The sequence below is a fragment of the Miniopterus natalensis genome, chromosome 14 (genome assembly GCF_054644295.1).
Source record: "Miniopterus natalensis isolate mMinNat1 chromosome 14, mMinNat1.hap1, whole genome shotgun sequence".
In the NCBI taxonomy this organism is placed as follows: Eukaryota; Metazoa; Chordata; class Mammalia; order Chiroptera; family Miniopteridae; genus Miniopterus; species Miniopterus natalensis.
The window spans coordinates 42,439,991-42,457,626 of NC_142094.1; positions in this window are offsets into that span (position 1 = coordinate 42,439,991).

A 17,636-nucleotide genomic window follows, 5' to 3' on the forward strand; every position below is an offset into this window, starting at 1 on the left:
CCTGCAGAACAAAAGTTCTGAAATCTGAGTAGCCCAAGTTTTCAGGAACAAACATGGTGGACCAAGCAAGCAGGCCTGAGTAGGCTGAGCCCCAAAGAGTCCTCCCCTACCTGTCTTTATGTAACAAACGCCACAGCGTGGCACCAGGGGCCTCCACAAGCCCTAGCTTCTCAATACATCAGAATGGACAAGCCGGATCCAGATCCATTGGAAGATTTGGGTGTATGGGGTCCTGTTGCAGTTGTCCCAGCTCAGGAAGCCAAGAAAATGGCACTAGGTTCTATTTCATCAAGGACCTCAAAGAGAGGCTATAGGTAAACCCCCCCCCCGACACACACACATACATTAAAATGACCAACTTTAGCCCTTACTTCCTTCCTAGCACCTCCCCAATTTCACAAGTCCTGCTAGAATACTATTTGCATCTTCCATCTCTCCAAAGAGAACCTTTTTGAATGAGACCCTCAGCTTTCCTCCCATTTCTAGAAGACCCTCCTGGACATCTATGTCCATTTGTCTATGCCTTCTACAGAAGACTGGACAGATGGAGGGAACCAAACCAACCCAGGTGGGGGGAGAGAGATGATGCCATCAACAAAAATGAGGAAGTGAGTCCTTAGTTGGCTGATCACGCCCCTCGCTGAGTGTAGTCCAGACATGGAGCGCTCACATGGCCCTGAAGTCACCCACCAGCAGAGCGCCGGCTGTCGCAGAGTCCTGCAGCTGCTGCTTAGCGTTAAGTCAGGCCGCCTGCTGGAGGGGGTGGTGTGGGGAAGGAAGGGGCGCCATGTGCCCTTGAGACACCAGGCTGGAAAGAAAGGGGAAGGGAGAGAAAGAAAGGCATGTGAGGAAAGGGCATGTATGACAGAGAGGCCTTGGGAAGAGGCCCTGAGAGAATGCAACTCCTCTTTCCCTCAAAGCCACTCACCAAATGTCACATGAGGCGTGACTGACCGAATGCTCCTGTGAAGAGGGGACCAGGGCAGATCCCCCCAGTGCCCACTCTTCCAGCATCGTGTCAGGGCCTCAGGTCAGTCACCCATGACACCTCCTTGTCTCAGCCTTTGAGGGCCCAGTTCCAGGAGGCGCATATTTCCCCCCCTGAGCTCTCATCTCATGGATAATCATTTGCATGCTGACTGTACGGCAGGGACCACGCTAAACTCGAGGGTAAGTAAAACCATCGGAAGCTTACATCCCGCTGAAGAAGACAGGCCCTAAACGAACACACCAACAATTTTTCATCATAAAAAGTTCTGCAAGGGAGGAGTGCAGGGCGCTCTGAGGGCATCCAGCAGGAAACCTGACTTTCTGAGGCTAATGAGAAATGAAAAGGATTTCTACCTCGCTTCCCCTTTCTTGTCCCTGCAACAAACAAGGTTTTCTGAGATTCAAAAATGTTCTACTGCTAGAACGCGCAAGGAAACAGACCGAGTTAAAAAGAGAGAAAGTTACAACACCAAAAAAACTGCTTAAGACTTAAGTAATCTTGATCCCTCATGGTCACTGGAATGTAAGTTGAGCTAAGCTTGAACTCTCGTATTAGATTCTTTTTTAAGACATGGAATCCAACCACATTTTTCACTCCTGAAATTGGTTATCTCCTCAACACTTAGAAGAGATAGAAATTAATACGAAAGCTAGAATATAGCTACTGACTACTGGCTTTTTAAGAATAATTATTTTTAAATTTAGTGAGTGGCTTTGAGGGAAAGAGGAATTGCATTCTCTCAGGGCCTTTTCCCAAAAGCCTCTCTTCCCTCAGCCTTTTGTATGTCAATCATGCCTCAATAAAGGTCAATCATACTTCCAAATTTTTTTTTTTAATTTCATGAACAGGAATTCAGAACTAAAAGCTTTATTATTTTTTTTTATTCCATTGGTTCTTTAATCCAAAATCCAGAAATCTATCCTGCCATTTCTATCAGAATAATTAATAACAGTTTTTTTGAAAGCTGAAAAAGAGGAAGCCTAAGTATCCAAAGGTGGGAAAAAAAATTAAATAAATTAAGATACATTCACATGATGGGTTATTGTGTAGAAATTAACATTTAAAAATAATATTTAATGTCATCAGAAAATGCTCACCACATGTTATGTGAAAAATTCTGGCATATACATCTACAGAATCCAAATTTTATGTGTATATTATACTTTGATGCATAGGAAAAAAAGGCTAATATTAAAGAATATAAAAGTTAGTACTGGTATATCTAGAAGGTGTGATTAGAGATGCTTTTCATTTTGTTAGTTGTTTTCTATGATTATGAGTACTTTTATATTCAGAAAAATAATTACTTTTAAAAAGCCAGTAGTCAGTAGCTGTATTCATAAATACTTGAGGTTCATTTCCATTTCAGGCTCAGAGAACCTCTTGGCTGGTTACTTTCACCACCCTAGCTCCCCATGTCAGCAAAAAATCATTATTGTTCATTTTTTGATGTGGGAGTCATTTAGGCAATAGATTTATTTACCACCTCCTTGCTCCAAGGCTTTGTATTAATTGCTGCTTCCTTGGAGATAACATTTGGGCACAAATGTGGGTGAAATGTGTAACCAGTAGGAAAACAGCTACAATGAGAAGTCATGTAAAGAGAAGTTGAGCATCTAACAGAGGTGCAGAGGAAGGAAGGTGATTGGGTTTGGAAGTGGGACAGTCACAAAAGGGATTTTGAAGGGAGTGGCACTGAGATGGACTTTGAAGGGTGGGTAATATTTAAGAGACAGAAATAAAGTATAGCTCTCATTTATTAACCACCTCCATGCCAGACACTTTGCAGTGCATTAGCTCAGTTCATTCTCACACCCTCCTCTGGGGTAGATTTTTATTATTTCCGTTTACAAGTGAAGAAGCTGAGGATCAGAGACATAACTTAGGGTGAAATCAGGCTTCTGAATTAGGTCTGTCTGACTACAGTGATAGCGACTTCCTGAGTGTCATCCGTGCCAAGGCCGGCAGGGGGGAACATTGCGCACCATTTTGGAAGAACAATCCCACTTTGGCTAGAGAACAGGAAGCCTGGTAAGAGGGTTAAGAGTGAATATAGAAGGTTTCAAATGTCAGACATTTAATTCGTTAGGCAATGTGAAGACAAGGCTTCTGAAGAGAGGAATGTAGTCCAAGTAGTATTATGTGAAAAGCAGTCTGACAATAGCATGGGTTGGTTTGGGTGTGGGGGCCGGCGGGGAAATTGGAAGCAAGGAAATCACTGGGCAGGCTGTTGTGCTAGTTTAGGGCAGGTAGTGAACACCTGAACTATGGTGGAGAAATAAAAATAGAAATGAATGGAAAGACACACAAGACATCTCATAGGTAAAACCTGTTGGACGAACACCTGACTGCACGAGCGGTTAAAGGGAGAGAGAAATCACAAGTAGATCTAAGGTCTCAAACCTGGGCAACTGGAAGGATGGTGATGCTGTTAAAAGGAGGTGGGAAGAAAGACCAAAGGGAGCAGGTTTCAGCAGGAAGGTGATAAATTCAGCTGTAGGTATTTTTCAGTCTGGAAATGCTAGAGCTTGAGAGGAAATAAAGGCTGGGGAGAGCGGATGGGGGATCATGTCGCTGGAAGTGTTCGTTGGAGCCACAGGTAAGGCTGAGATCGCCAAAGGATCCACTAAAGATGGAAAGGAGCTCAAGGGTTTGGGGGAGGGAAGGGGAGACAGAAAGGGGGGGAGTCACAACAGCAGGAGAACCAAGGGCTTTCAAGACACGGAGCCAGAGGAGTGTTTTAGGAAGGGGATGGTGATTGACAGTATCAAATGTTGCTAAAACGTCAAGGGTTCTGGTAAAAGCCTTTGGGTGTTTACACTAGAATCCTTCAGGTGACCTTGGAAAGTGAGAAGGGTATAGATGCCTGATTTGGAGAAGTGGGGGTGGAGGGGTTAAAGGGTGGGTAGTGAGGTAATAAAAGAAGTAGCTCCACTTAACTGCACAAGTAATTTATTAAGTATTTATGGAATACCTAATATGTGACCTTCTTGCATGCCTGTTTGGGGATGTCCCAAGAAACTAAAACCAACCATTCTCATTTTCATGTTCTAAAAGCCTCAGTTCATCCCAATTCCTCTTTTGGTGCTGATTTTTAAAAACAACTTCATTGAGATATAGTTTACAATCCATACAATGTAACCATTTAAAGTGTATAATTCGATAGTTTTTAGTATATTCACAGATATGTGCAATAATGGGGCTGATTTTATTATTTTTTTTTTATTTTTTTTTATATCTTTATTGATTTCAGAGAGAGGAAGAGAGAGAGACAGAAACATCAATGATGAGAGAGTCATTGATAGAGCCCACAACCCAGGCATGTGCCCTGACCGGGAATCGAACCCTGCTCGCCTGGATCCTAGGTCGATGCTCAACCTCTGAGCCACGCCCAGCTGGGCATGGCTGATTTTAAAGGAGGAACGCTTTGGATTTAAAGTTTGGAATCAATTCCTATAATATATGCTGTAAATGAGGAAGAGAGAGGACCCCAAACACCAGAACAAATTCTCTGCTGGCACCCTCTGGAGCAGCATCACAGAACTGAATGGGAGCCGCAAAGATGCTTTTCCCATAATGGCCACCAGGGGGCAGAAGGACCCTTGTCCTGTCTCCGTCAGTAGGGGAAAAAAAAGCAAAAAAAAAGCAGATGAACCAGTTGGGGGGACTGTGTGTTCAGAGGGTCCCCAGCCTAGGGGCCATTTTTATTCCAGGCTCCTTCCTGTTACTTATTATTTTCTTCTGGGTAACTCTAAAGGATCATGTCTGGCCCTGCTAACAGGTCTTACTTAAGCTGTGGGTATTTATCATTCTGGCGATCTACTTCGTATCCTCTGCGTTAGTATGGGTCAGCTGAGAAGCAGACACCAAGACTGAGTAATGGTGAAGGGTTTTAGCTGGGGAATCACCTGTGAGAGAAAATAGGACGGAGCCAAGGAAGGCAGGGAGAACTGTCAGACCATGATAGAAGTATGATGAAGGAGAGAGGGCAGGAAGATTGGTGGGTTTCTGCGGAGTAGTTAGCCTAAGAAAGGTTTGCCAAGACCCCAGGGAACCAAAATAAACCATCGGGGGAATTCTGTGTCTCCCAGGAAGAAGCCTACTTTAGTATCCCTGTTAAGTTCAATTATTGGTTGGGAGTGTGGCCCAGGTGAATGCTGTTGGTCAATCATTGCCCTGGTAGTTGGAGATCTATGAGGCCCACCCTTGTGGCCTCCACACCTTCCCGTGGAGAAGGGGTAGCCTCAGCCCTCAGGAGCCTCTGCCAAGTGCCATCTGTATTCCCCACCACTGAAGAGGGACAATTGAATCCCCGCCACTCACTTCATGTGCTGATTTCACTCTCTCCTCATCTCTCTCCCGGTGGCCAGATAGGCTCCTCCATTCCCTGCATCTGACTCTTTCTGCTCTTCTGGATGAACCCAGGTACATGCACCTTCCCAAGCAAGTCCTACCTTTTCCCTAACTGCCTTTGGCTCCTTCTCGCTTATAAGTCCTGAAATGTGAAGGAGATGATGGGATTAGCAGGGTGGTGGCTTCAGCCCTGACCCACAGGCACAGGTGCCGGCCTACCCTGACAGGAAGCTGGCCAGCGCCAGGCCCCATCTCTTTATAGAATCCTTCTGTCTCAGATGACCCTCCCTTGACACCAAGTTATGGCCTCAGCCAAAGCCAAGCACGTGGCAGGCTGCCATACTTTTGCCAGGTGGTCCAAAAGGACTGGTAGCTCTTGGGGATCAGAAAGAAGAAGTTGCATTTGTCTGGGGCAAGGAGAAGTTTGGGAAGGAGGGCATTAGGGGAGAAGGCTGCTGGGAGCCCGGCAGGACAGGGACTGACTGGGTCAACAGCCCCTGTGGGCCTCCCTGATGTTCTAGGGGCTGAAGGCACCGCTGTCTCTCGCCTTTCCACCCGGCCACTTCTCAGCTGAAAGGCAGGCTTGGGAGGGATGGGATGAATATAGTCGGATGCCGCTTGAAAGGACATGGAGAAACCAAGGATTCCGCAAGAACATGTCTGGGCCAGAAAGCATTGCGAACCCGGAGTCTCCTGGGGAAATAGGAGGAAATAACTCCAGGCTTTAAAAGGGAATCCAGCCAACCCCTGGTGTGGAAACAGCAGAGAAATAGCTTGTACTTTAAACCTTAGACATAATTATTTTGCATCTTAAGTAAAGCTAAGGGCAAGTGTGGGATTTCCCCTTTCCTCTCTTGGGTAGGGAGAGAAAGAGAAGAAAGGTGGAGGTGGGGAGAGGAGTAGAATGAAGATGCCTTGAGGTGACCCAAGAGGCCTTTCACATTGGAACTTGCCCAGGGGCCAGGGAGGCTGGATGGGACCGTGGAAGCAGTGGTGGATGGTGGGAGGACAGGGGAAGATCAGGACCCAGCAAATCTCCTTCCCACTGTGTGCTTAGCATGTTTGTTTCTGTGCTCAGAAAGAACGACTTGCTAGACAAAATCTGTGATGTACCTACCACACACCTAGCAAGCATATCTGATGTCTCCCCACCACGTCACCCCCCAGCCAGTAACCCCAGGCTGGTAGGACTTTTCTGAGCCTTGTAAAAGAGGGGTAAATATGTGGGTGAATATTAATAGATTTTCAAAGCATGTAAGTACACATAAGCAGACATTTTTTAAAATGCCAAATGAGTGTGTTTCAAGCCCATTTTCTTCCCCTAACTAACTCTAGGAGCCCCTCTATAAGGAAGGGCCCCTCTCCCTCCCTGACCCATACCCTACTTAATATGGCATGTTTACCCTCGGCGACATCAGATACTATCCTGCCCAGATGGCTATTGTGCTTTGTCCTGTTTCTCTTGGAGATCTGTGAGCTCCCCAGGGGTGGGCCCAGAACTCTGGCTCCATTCTCCCTCCCACAGAGCTGGGAGGGAATTAATTGACTTTCCCCTGGGCACACGGAGGGCCCAGTCAACACTCAATCCCCAGGTGGATACATTGGCTCAGAAAGACGGAATGAGAGAGCAGCAGACATTTGGGGGAGGGGGGAGCTAGAGGAGTTGGGGAAGGGGGGGGACAGGAGGAAGCTTGGCTCAGAACACAGCCAGCTGCCCTCTGGACCTTGCAACCCTGCTGAGCCCCACTCAGCTGCTGTGTTAGTGCAAAGCAGGGGGTGACATCAGCCTGGGAAGAGGTTACTGTCAGGCAAAGGGAAGGCCAGGGGAGAGTGGACTGAGTGTTTGCAACCCTCCCTGTGCAGGAGGCTAGATGACTGGGGAAAGGTTGCCTTGTGGGGAGGGGAAGAGCTCTGGCAGGGGCCTGCTTGTGGGAAGGGAAAGAGGGGAAGAGAGAAACAGAGTGAGGGGTGAAGGGCTAGGATTGGTTAAGGTCTCATACCTTTCACAAATGGGAGAGAGCAAGGCCCTGGTTTGAACTTCTGGAAGACGGTTGTGGCCTCCTCCAGAACACTCTTAGCAACTACAGAAAGCAAATGGAGTTTACCTCTCTCTGGCCACAGAGGGAAGTTTGGGGCAAGCCCCTCCCCTCTCCCCACTTTGGCTCCAAAGCACAGTCAGGGCAAGGAAGACTTTCCTTTTAGTTCATGAAGGCACTGGGCCTTTATCTGCTTGCCCTCTTCATATGTCCATCCTGGATGGAATGCTCTGGCATGGGGCTGGCTTTCCAGGCTGGGGAAAGATTCCCTGTGGGAGGTCAAGCCACCACAGAAATCAGCCTGACCCTGGTTTTAAGACTTCTGTCTCCAGGTCTCACCTGCCTAGGCTATCAGCCATATACTCTGCCCCAAGAGAGGAACTGTTCCCAGTCTCATGCACTATGTGACCTGCAGACATGCACCCAGGTCAGAGATACAGGTAGTAATAACCTGGTAGAATCCGCTCCCCTGGTACATACACCGGAGCATGCAAGTGTGTGCACACGAACTCTCTCCCTCTCCCTCTTCCTCTCCCTCCCCCTCCCTTCTCCCTCCCCCTCCCTTCTCCCTCCCCCTCTCCCTCATTTCTCTCAGGAAAAGGGCTGGAGAGAGAGGTAGGTCCTAGCTCTCTGCACAGTGTGGTAACACAGGGAACTGGTAGGACAAGTGCACTGGCCTCTTCTTGACCAGAGTCACTCAGCAGACCTGCCACACCATCTGTCTGGCTTGGGGCCCAGGAGGAGCCATATTCGAGGGTCCTAGTCAGTACAGTATCAATTTAGAGTCTCTTTCCTTTTTCTGGGCTTCTAAACTTGTCAACTGCCCTTCTCCACATCTACATCTCAACAGCTCCTTGGGATTTAGCACTGCCACCTCCTCCAGGAAACCTTCCCTGATTCTCCTGAGCTGGCCCTGTGTGACTCTCTTCTGGAGTCTATAGCATCCTGTGTTAAGTATGCTCCATAATCCAGCATCATAAGGCTCTCCTCCCCTATGCTGAACTGCCAAAGGTCAGGACGGCCTTAGCGCTTACCACTGCGCCTGGGTACACGTAGTGCTTCATAAACATTTGCTGAATGAGTGAACCAATATACTCATAGAGGTGTGGGGGCCCCATCCCGTTTCACTCAATCTTCTCCGGAAGCCAATGGTGCCCAGATGGGATCCAGAAGAGCAGAGCAGCCTAGTCCCCTCTTCTGTGGGCAGGACAAGGGGAGTCCAATCACACTAGCTTTCCTGGATGTTGCTGCCTGTGACTCAGCTTAGGCCACAAGACAGGGAAGAGCTCACAGTGCTTTTGCTTGGCGTGGGACAAACGCTGGCCCAGACTCAGGAGCTGGCTTTCATCCCTTGTTCACATCGCCCTCTGTTCCATGGGAAAGCCTGGTAGGGTTGTGAGGACAGTCTGTACAGCTCTGGCCTTCTCCCCTGGCACCGCGATGCCTTGTACAGTGCAGCTGGACAGGTATGTGGGCCTGGGTGGATCACAACTTGTCTCTGTGCTTGTTTATTTGAGCAAGGTGGAACTTTAATTTCAGGATATGAAGAGACTGTGGCTTGAAGAATGCTTCCTCCAGTACCTGTCAGGTATGGGGGAGGAGATCACCTAGGTTCTGTCACTCATGGGGCAAGGCATTAGGTCAAGGGCGTGTATTACCTTTACTTATGTAAACACCCCAAGTTTGGCTTAGATCTGCGGTAAAAAGTGTAAGAGAATTAGGAAGAGTAGGTAGGGAAGGACAGAGTGGAGGAGCAGCAGGCACAGGCTGAGCCTTAGGGTTGCTGCTGGCCTCTCCTCGCAGGCCGCCCCAGGGACAAAAGGAAGGGCATGTAAAGTGGGCAGGCCGGTTGCATGAAGATCTGTGAACGTCCTATCCTCCTTTTGCCATATGGCTAGGGGCAGTCACAGACCTCGAAGGAAGGCCTTACCCAGAGACCACCCCCCACCACTGGGCTGTCCCTCCATCCCTCTCTTCTATGCCATGACCCCAGGCGTGTGTCCCCAAGCTTCTTTTCCCCAAACTGTATGGAAATAAGAAGAGGGAGGCCAACACCGTGCCCAGTGCTGGGCCTGTGTGTCGTAAGTAGGTATTCACGAGAACAGCATGATCTCCTGGGATAAAGGTTGCTTGTGTGCAGAAAGCCTATCACAGGGGCCTCTCCCTTTCCCCAAGCTCCCAGGAGACCAGAGCTAGGTAGATTGACTTCCCACCTGCAAGGGCAATACATGATCATTGAAGTCAGCTTGCCCCCATTTCACAGAAGAGAAACTGAGGATCAAAGCATCGAAAGAGCAAGTCAGAGGCTACAGTTGGAAGAGACAGAAACAGTCTCCAGAATCTTGTTATTTTCCATCCTTCCAAGTGTTCGCTTCTGTTCTGAGCACGGTCAGCTACTGTGTCACCCCTTTCCTACCGTGACATAGGGAGAGAAACTGAAACCAACAAAGGGTGTTGATTTTTTGTTGGCCACAAAACAATGCAGCATCTGTGTCATGATGCCCAGGATTCTGGGGTCTTCAGCATGACCCCAGGAAGCAGAGACCTGAGAAACTGAGTGTGCCCATACCTTTCAAAATCCTTGCCCAGGCCAGGGCTGGGTCAATCAAAGGGAACATCTGACAATAAAAAGGACATCGCGGATGATTTTACGGGGAAGAGTGACTCACAGCCACAGGCAGTGAGAAAGAGATAAGCAACAACGCCCCACAGGGCTGCTTCCATCTGAAAGCTCTGGGAGTGGCCCACCCTCCCCACCCCGATGCCTGGATGACTCCCCTTCAGAGAGACCTCGGCATCCCAGGGAAGCCCACTGCACTGTTGCTGGGGTGCTTAGAGTGGGAAGCCCAGCCGAGCGTGGAGCAGTGAGGCCATTAGACAGGCCTCCACCCCGGGGCGGGGCGGGGGAGGCTGGGGCTGATGCTACTGTGAGAAGAGCCTCCACGCTCAAGAGGCACAGCTCTGTCTCTCTCACCTGCCTTGGCAGTGACCTGCTTGGGTCACATGCTTTCTTTGTAGGTAGAAGGAAATTTTGACAGGACAATCAACATGTTTGTCTCCTTAGCAGTGGGAAGAGGTGGAGAATTCTTCAAACTGTCCCCCTTCTGTCAGGTGTCTGTGAGGTAGAAGTGAGATCAATGCAACAGTGCAGGTGCTGGGGATGGTTTAGCCGCCAGGACTCAAGAGGACAAGCAACACCAAATAAGAGCTAAGCCACAGGACTCCTCACCCCTTGCAGAGGTCAGGGTGGGGTGAGAAGCCAGGCCCCCCTGGTGATCCCTGCCCTAAGGCACACTCCAGAAATCACCCGAGGGACACTCTGGGTCCAGCCCTGGAAACACCCAGGAGGGCAAGTCGTGATTTCCATATTTGTGGCCCAAGGGGAGCTAGGAAAGTCACTCTCAAGTGGGAACTCAGCTAGGAGGATTGATTATTAGACACAAACATGGAAGCCCCAGGCATATAGGGTAAGTGGGCAACAATTAAAGAAAAAACGAAAAAAAAGAATGGACTTTGGGTTCCTCTTGAGCAAAGATGATGCCTAGAATCTCGTAAGTTTCTGCATTTAGTAGAATAATTTACTTTAAATCCCTTTATCCTGTTTCCCCCTTCCTTTATATATTGGTTTATTTTAATTGTCCTTCCCACCAGAATGTAAGCTCCAAGAACATGGGGCTTATTCACCAGTGTCGCAGGCTCCCAGGACAGTGCCTGCTCAGTAGTAGGGGCTCGATACATATTTACTGCAATGAATGAAGCAGATTTTAGGGCTGCTTTTCCTGGGCTTATACTCTGGTTCCCAATCCTTAGTAGTTAAGTTGAGGTATAATTACCATACAATAAAATGTGCAGATATAAAAAAAAAAAAAGTGGAGATCATAAGTGTTCAGTTTGATGAATCATGACAATTGTATACACTCAGGTAACCAGCAACCAAAACAAAATATAGAACATTTCAACCATTAAAATCTTCCCTCGGGACCCTTTCCAATCCAATCCAATCCAATCCAATCCAATCCAATCCAATCCAATCCAATCCAATCCAATCCACTCAACTCAACTCAACTCACCCTATCCTAGGCGGCCGTGTTTGGACTTCTCTCATCACAGATTGTTTTTTCCTGTTACTGGATTCCATATAAAGGGAATCAGTCAGTACTTACTGATGTTCGTAGCAGTTAGTACATAGTTGTGGTGTTCAGCTTCTTTGGTGTGTTTATGAGAATCATCCATGTTGTTGCACATACTTGTAACTCATTCTTTGTTTCTGAGTACTGATTGCATGACTGTGCCATCAATTGTTTATTCGCTCTTTTATTGCTTAAGTTTCGGAATATTTCCCATTTGAGGCTATAATAAATTTTAGCTGCAAAGAGTTTTCTTGGACAAGTCTTTTTGTGGACAAACATTTTTATTTCACTTAAGGAAATTCCTGAGAGTAGAATCACTGGATCTTAGGACAGATGAATGTTAAATGTTACAAGACACTGCCAAACTGTTCCCAAAATAGTTGTACCATCCTATGCTTCCACCAGCGATATAGGAGAGTTTCATTTGTTCCACATGTCTATCTACACTTAGTGTTCTGTTTTTTTAAACTTAGTCATTCTAGTGTGTAGTGGTATCTCACTGCAGTTTTTGTTTTAATAGCTTGTTGAGATGTAATTTACCTACCATACAATTTATCCACTTAAATTTTGCAATTCAGTAGCTTTTAGTATATTCACAAAGTTTTTAAAAAATTTTAATTATAGTTGACATGCAATATTATATTAGTTTCAGGTATACAACATAATGATTAGACATTTCTATAACTTGCAAAGTGATCACCCATTTGAACCATACATAATTACAACATTATGGACTATATTGGCTATGCTGTACTTTATATTCCTATGACTATCACAACAATTTTGCAAAAACAAATATTATTATTCTCATATTACAAATGAGGAAATTGAAGCTCACAGAACAAAGTAAATTGACCAAGGTTAGTGAGTGTCTCAGTAAATTTTCAGACCCAGGATCTCAGCCTATTAGCTCTTTTTTTCTCCCTTTTACAATGTTGTTTTACAGTTGTGATCACATAAATACATGTTTTTGTCCTACCTTCTTAACATTATAGCATGAACATTTTCTCATGTCATTAGAAATGCTTCTTGCAGAATATTTTTATTGGTGTGGCTGCATAAAACTGTATCATAGGCTCTGGCTGGTGTTGCTCAGTTGGTTGAGTGTCACCCCATGTACCTAAAGGTTGCTGGTTCAATTCCTGGTCAGGGCACATTCCCAGGTTTTGGGTTCAGTCCCAGGTCACAACACATATGGGAGGCAACAAATTGATGTTTCTCACATCGATGTTTCTCTCTCCCTCTCCCTCTCCCTCCCTCTCTTTTCCTTTCTCTCTAAAATCAATAATTTTTTTTTTAAAAAACCAGCTAGATTTAATAAATAAATTCAGCGAAGTAGCAGGATACAAAATTAACTCCCAGAAATCGATGGCATTTTTATACACCAATAATGAACTCTAAGAAACATAACCTAAAAAAAGAAAAATCCCATTTACCATTGCAACAAAAAAAATAACATACCTGGGGGTAAACTTAACCAAGAAGGTAAAAGGCCTGTACTTGGAAAATTATAGGACATTGAAAAAGGAAATAGAGGAAAATACAAACTAGTGGGAGCATATACTGTGCTCATGGATCGGAAGAATTAACATCATCAAAATGCCCATACTACCCAAAGCAATCTACAGATTCAACACAATCCCTATTAAAATACCAATGGCATATTTCACAGATCTAGAACAAATATTCCAAATATTTATATGGAACCAAAAAAGGCCCTGAAAAGCCATAGCAGTCTTCAGAAAGAAGAACAGAGTTGGAGGGATCACACTACCTGATATCAAACTATACTACAAGGCCATAGTAATCAAAACAGCATGCTACTTGCACAAGAGCCAGCAAATAGATCAGAACAGAGACCCTAGAAATTGACCCACACCAATATGGTCAATTAATATTTGACAAAGGAGGTAAAAGCATGCAGTGGAGTAAAGACAGTCTCTTCAATAAACGGTGCCAGAAAAATTGGACAGTTACGTGCAAAACAATGAAACTAGACCACCAACTTACATCATACACAAGAATAAACTCAAAGTGGATAAAAGACTTAAATGTAAGTCATGAAACTATAAAAATCCTAGAAGAAAATGTAGGCCATAAAATTTCAAACATCTTACGCAGCAGTATTTTCACCTATACATCTCCTAGGGCAAGAGAAACAAAGGAAAAAATTAACAAATGGAACTACATCAAAACTACAAAGCTTCTGCATAGCAAAAGAAATCATCAACAAAATGAAAAGGGAACCTACCATATGGGAAAATATATTCGCCCATGATAAGTCTGATAAGGGGGTACTTTCCAAACTAAACAAAGAACTCATACAACTCAACACCAGGAAGACAAACAATCCAATTTTAAAAATAGGGAAAGGACTAGAATAGACACTTTTCAAAGAGGACATACAGATGGCTAAGAGACATGTGAAAAAATGCTCAGAGGCACTAATCATCAGAGAGATGCAAATTAAAACCACAATGAGGTATCACCTCACACCTGTCAGAATGGCACCATCAATAAAACAACAAACACGTGCTGATGAGAATATGGAGAAAAGGGAACCCGAGTACACTGCTGGTGGGAATGCAGGCTGGTGCAACCACCATGGAAAACAGTGTGGAGGTCCTCAAAAAATTAAAAATGGAGATGCTTTTTGACCCAGTGATCCTACTTCTAAGAATATGTTCTAAGAATTCTGAAATACCAATCAGAAAGAATAGACGTACCCCATGTTCACAGCAACGTTATTTATAACAGCTAAGATCTGGAGACAGCCCAACTGCCCATCAGTAGATGAGTGGATACAAAAGCTGTGGGACATTTACACCATGGAATACTACTCGGCTCTAGAAAACAAGGATCTCTTACCCTTTGAGACAGCATGGATGGACCTGAAGACCATTATGCGAAGAGAAATGAGCAGTTAGAGAAATGTCACATGATCTCACTTATATGTGGAATCTAATGGACACAATAAACTAACAAAGTAGGTGCAGAGGTACGGATGCATGGAACAGAATAACAGATCTCAGTGGGGGTGGGGTGGGAGGGGGCAGGGGGAGATTAACCCGAGAGCATGTATGCATATATGCGTAGCCCATGGACACAAGCAACAGCATGGGGAAGGCCTGGGGTGGGCTGGGGTTGGGTGCAGGGAGACATTTGTAATACTGTCAACAATAAAAACAAACAAAAAAACCTGTATCATAGTTTATAGCTTTTATAATGTTATGTAACATTATTTTAATATTGTAACTAATGTTGTGGTAAATGTGTTTGTGAATCAATTTACCCTCCTACCAAAGACTTGACTATCCTCAGGTCTTTGGTAGTGACAATTACATATCATTATTATTTGATATTGAATAATTAGTAAAAGTTTAACATGTTTCAAGTGTTTGTTTGCCATCCATATGTCTTCTCTTATGAAGTGCCCATTCAGCTCCTTTGCTCCCTTATCATTTAGAGTTTCAGCGAAGTTTATCAGCCTGGATGAGCCCGTTACACATAATGGCTGTTTACTGTGATAATTGTTGGGACAATTTGTTTCTTTTTCTGCCCCTTGACCAAGAAACAACTTAGAATCCAAGTCAGTGTGTTGGTTTGACGATTGTCACTTAGAAGCCACAGAATGACCAGGGCCAAGGCGAAACAAATTCCCAATTAAGGAAACAGTAAAAATACTCTCATATGATTAATTTGAGGTAGCTTTCTTCCCCCAGCACAATCACCTCTAATTTTTTTATGCTAATAAAGAAGGGGGTGGTGGCTGAAATAAATGCAAACACTGTATCATTCCATTCTAAATTATGTTTTCATCAGTTTCATGTCCAAAGTAATGACAATTTCCCAAGGCTGTGGCTGAGAAACAATTATAATTCTGGCAAACTGTTGCAGGGAAATAGCCCTCTGGGTCTGTCATGTTACCTGGCTGTGCTGGATAAGAGGCCTCAGGCTTTTCAGGCTTAGAGCACCAGGACACCCAGAAAAAGTGGGGGTGAACCAGAGAACTTTTCCAAACATAGATTTGCATTCCCAACCCTGTCCTGAATATGAACAATTCCTTGCCTAGAATAGCCAGGTCCAGAAACCCTTGAGACAGGCTGAATGAACAGGGAGATGGTTTCCTGTGACTTCCTGCTATTGACGCCTTATTTATGTAAGATGGCTGAAGGGCATCTGTTCTTCTTGCCCTTTTGAATTCAAGAATCAAAATGAAGTTTAAAAATTGCCATGGTACCTTGTGCCTCTTCTCATAGAAGATTTATAGCTCCAGTCTCCATCTCCCAAGCGTATTTTGTGCTTTCCTCTTATATAATAAAATATCTATCATCTTATATATAAACTCTATGGTGTACAAATATTGATCACAGACTTATTTACAACTTCTACTTTGCCATTGGCCTAATACTTCTTGATATCAAAGCTCATGCTTTCCCATAATATTACTTCTACCATGTGGTCATATTTTGTGGGCAGCAGCAAGTCACTGAGAGTTTTAAAGTAATGGGTGACACATTCATAGCTATGCGACATGGCCTGGATGAACTTCAGGGAGGAAGCGCAAACTAGGGAACCAGTCACCTTTCAGTCGTAGTTATCAATAATGAGACGGGCTCGGACCCATTTCCCCCCGAAAACTCTCTCCCCAAGCCAGACCCTCCCTAGACTCCCAAAGTTTGCCCCACAGGATAGCATCTTATCTGTAGAGAGGAATAAAATACTCCGCTTCTACATTTTTGTCTTAGCAGGCTTCCCCTTTCTCAGGCAGAAAATGAATTATTACTAGCGCCTGGCTTAAGCACTAAGTAACACCAGCAGTAGCATCTATCAGAGTTTAAGGGTGAGGAGAGCAGTTTCCAGGAAACCTTGATTTTTTCATATTACTTCCTGATAAAGTCCAGAGTCTGGAGGAAACAAAGTCAGATATACTTCTGCAGTTAAAGAGAAAGAAAGCTGGTCTCAATGGTAAAGTCAGCATCAGCCACAATTAAAAATACATCCCCAAAGAAGAGAGAGAGCCTGAAGAGGAACAGACTTGTCTTCCACATGCCACGCATTTCTGAGCCGTGACAGGACAAGCTGTCCATATCTGAAAACATCTAGATTCATTCAAAACTTCTGCACTGGCCCTGGTTGGGTAACTCAGTTGGTTAGAGCGTTGTCCTGATACGCCCACCAAGGTTGGGGGTTCGATTCCTGGTTAGGACATCAACCAATAAATGCAGAAATAAGTGGGACAAAACAAATCAATGTTTCTCTCTCTTTCTCTCCCCTCCCCCCAAATAAATAAATAAAAATTTAAAAAGAAAATAAAACTTCTGCACTGGACAGGGAGCCAGGGCTGGAATGGAGGTGCCTGGTGACTGACCAGAGAGTTGGCCTGACCCTGAGACCAGTGGCCAACAAGGATCTCCTAGTCTTCCTCTCAAGCAGTCCCAGGCGCCTGTCTTCCTGAGAAGCCAGTTGTTGGCACACAGTCCTTATTTCTCCCTCTTCCCGGGGAAGGACCCTGGGCTAGTTTGGGGAGGCACAGCTATGGAAGGAGGCTGGGAGAGTGCATAGCCTGCCTGGTTCTCAGCTTAGTCTCCTGGTAAGGCTCGCACAGGGCTAGAAAAGACAGGGGGGACACGAGGGACAGGTGAGTGCGGTGGAGCACCTCAAGAACCCAGGGCCCTGCGCAGGGAATAAAGAGTTTGGGCTCCTAGCTCCCCCACTTTAGGGCTGCAAGTGATTTAATCTCTCCATATCTCACTTTTCTCATCTTTAGAAGGGAACATGGACTACCCACCTCACAGGGTGACAGTCAGGATTGAATTAAATGCTTCTTGAGAATTGGCTTGGAGTAATCATTCCTACCTGTTAGCTAGTCCAGTTTCATGTAACCTTTCTCCTGCTTTGGGCGAAAGCACGTGTCTGTACTTCCTGCATTTTTTCCCCATGAAAGAAATTTCAAAATTACAATCTATCTGAAGAATCTCCAAAACATCCCGCACGCCGTCCGGAGGCGTGGGCTCAGGGCGGGAGCGCTCGCGGGCGCCGGGGGGAGCGAGCCGAGGGGCGTGCCCGCCGGCCGCGCGTCCTGCGCGCGTGCAGGTCCGCACATCGCCGGCTGCGCGCGTTCGC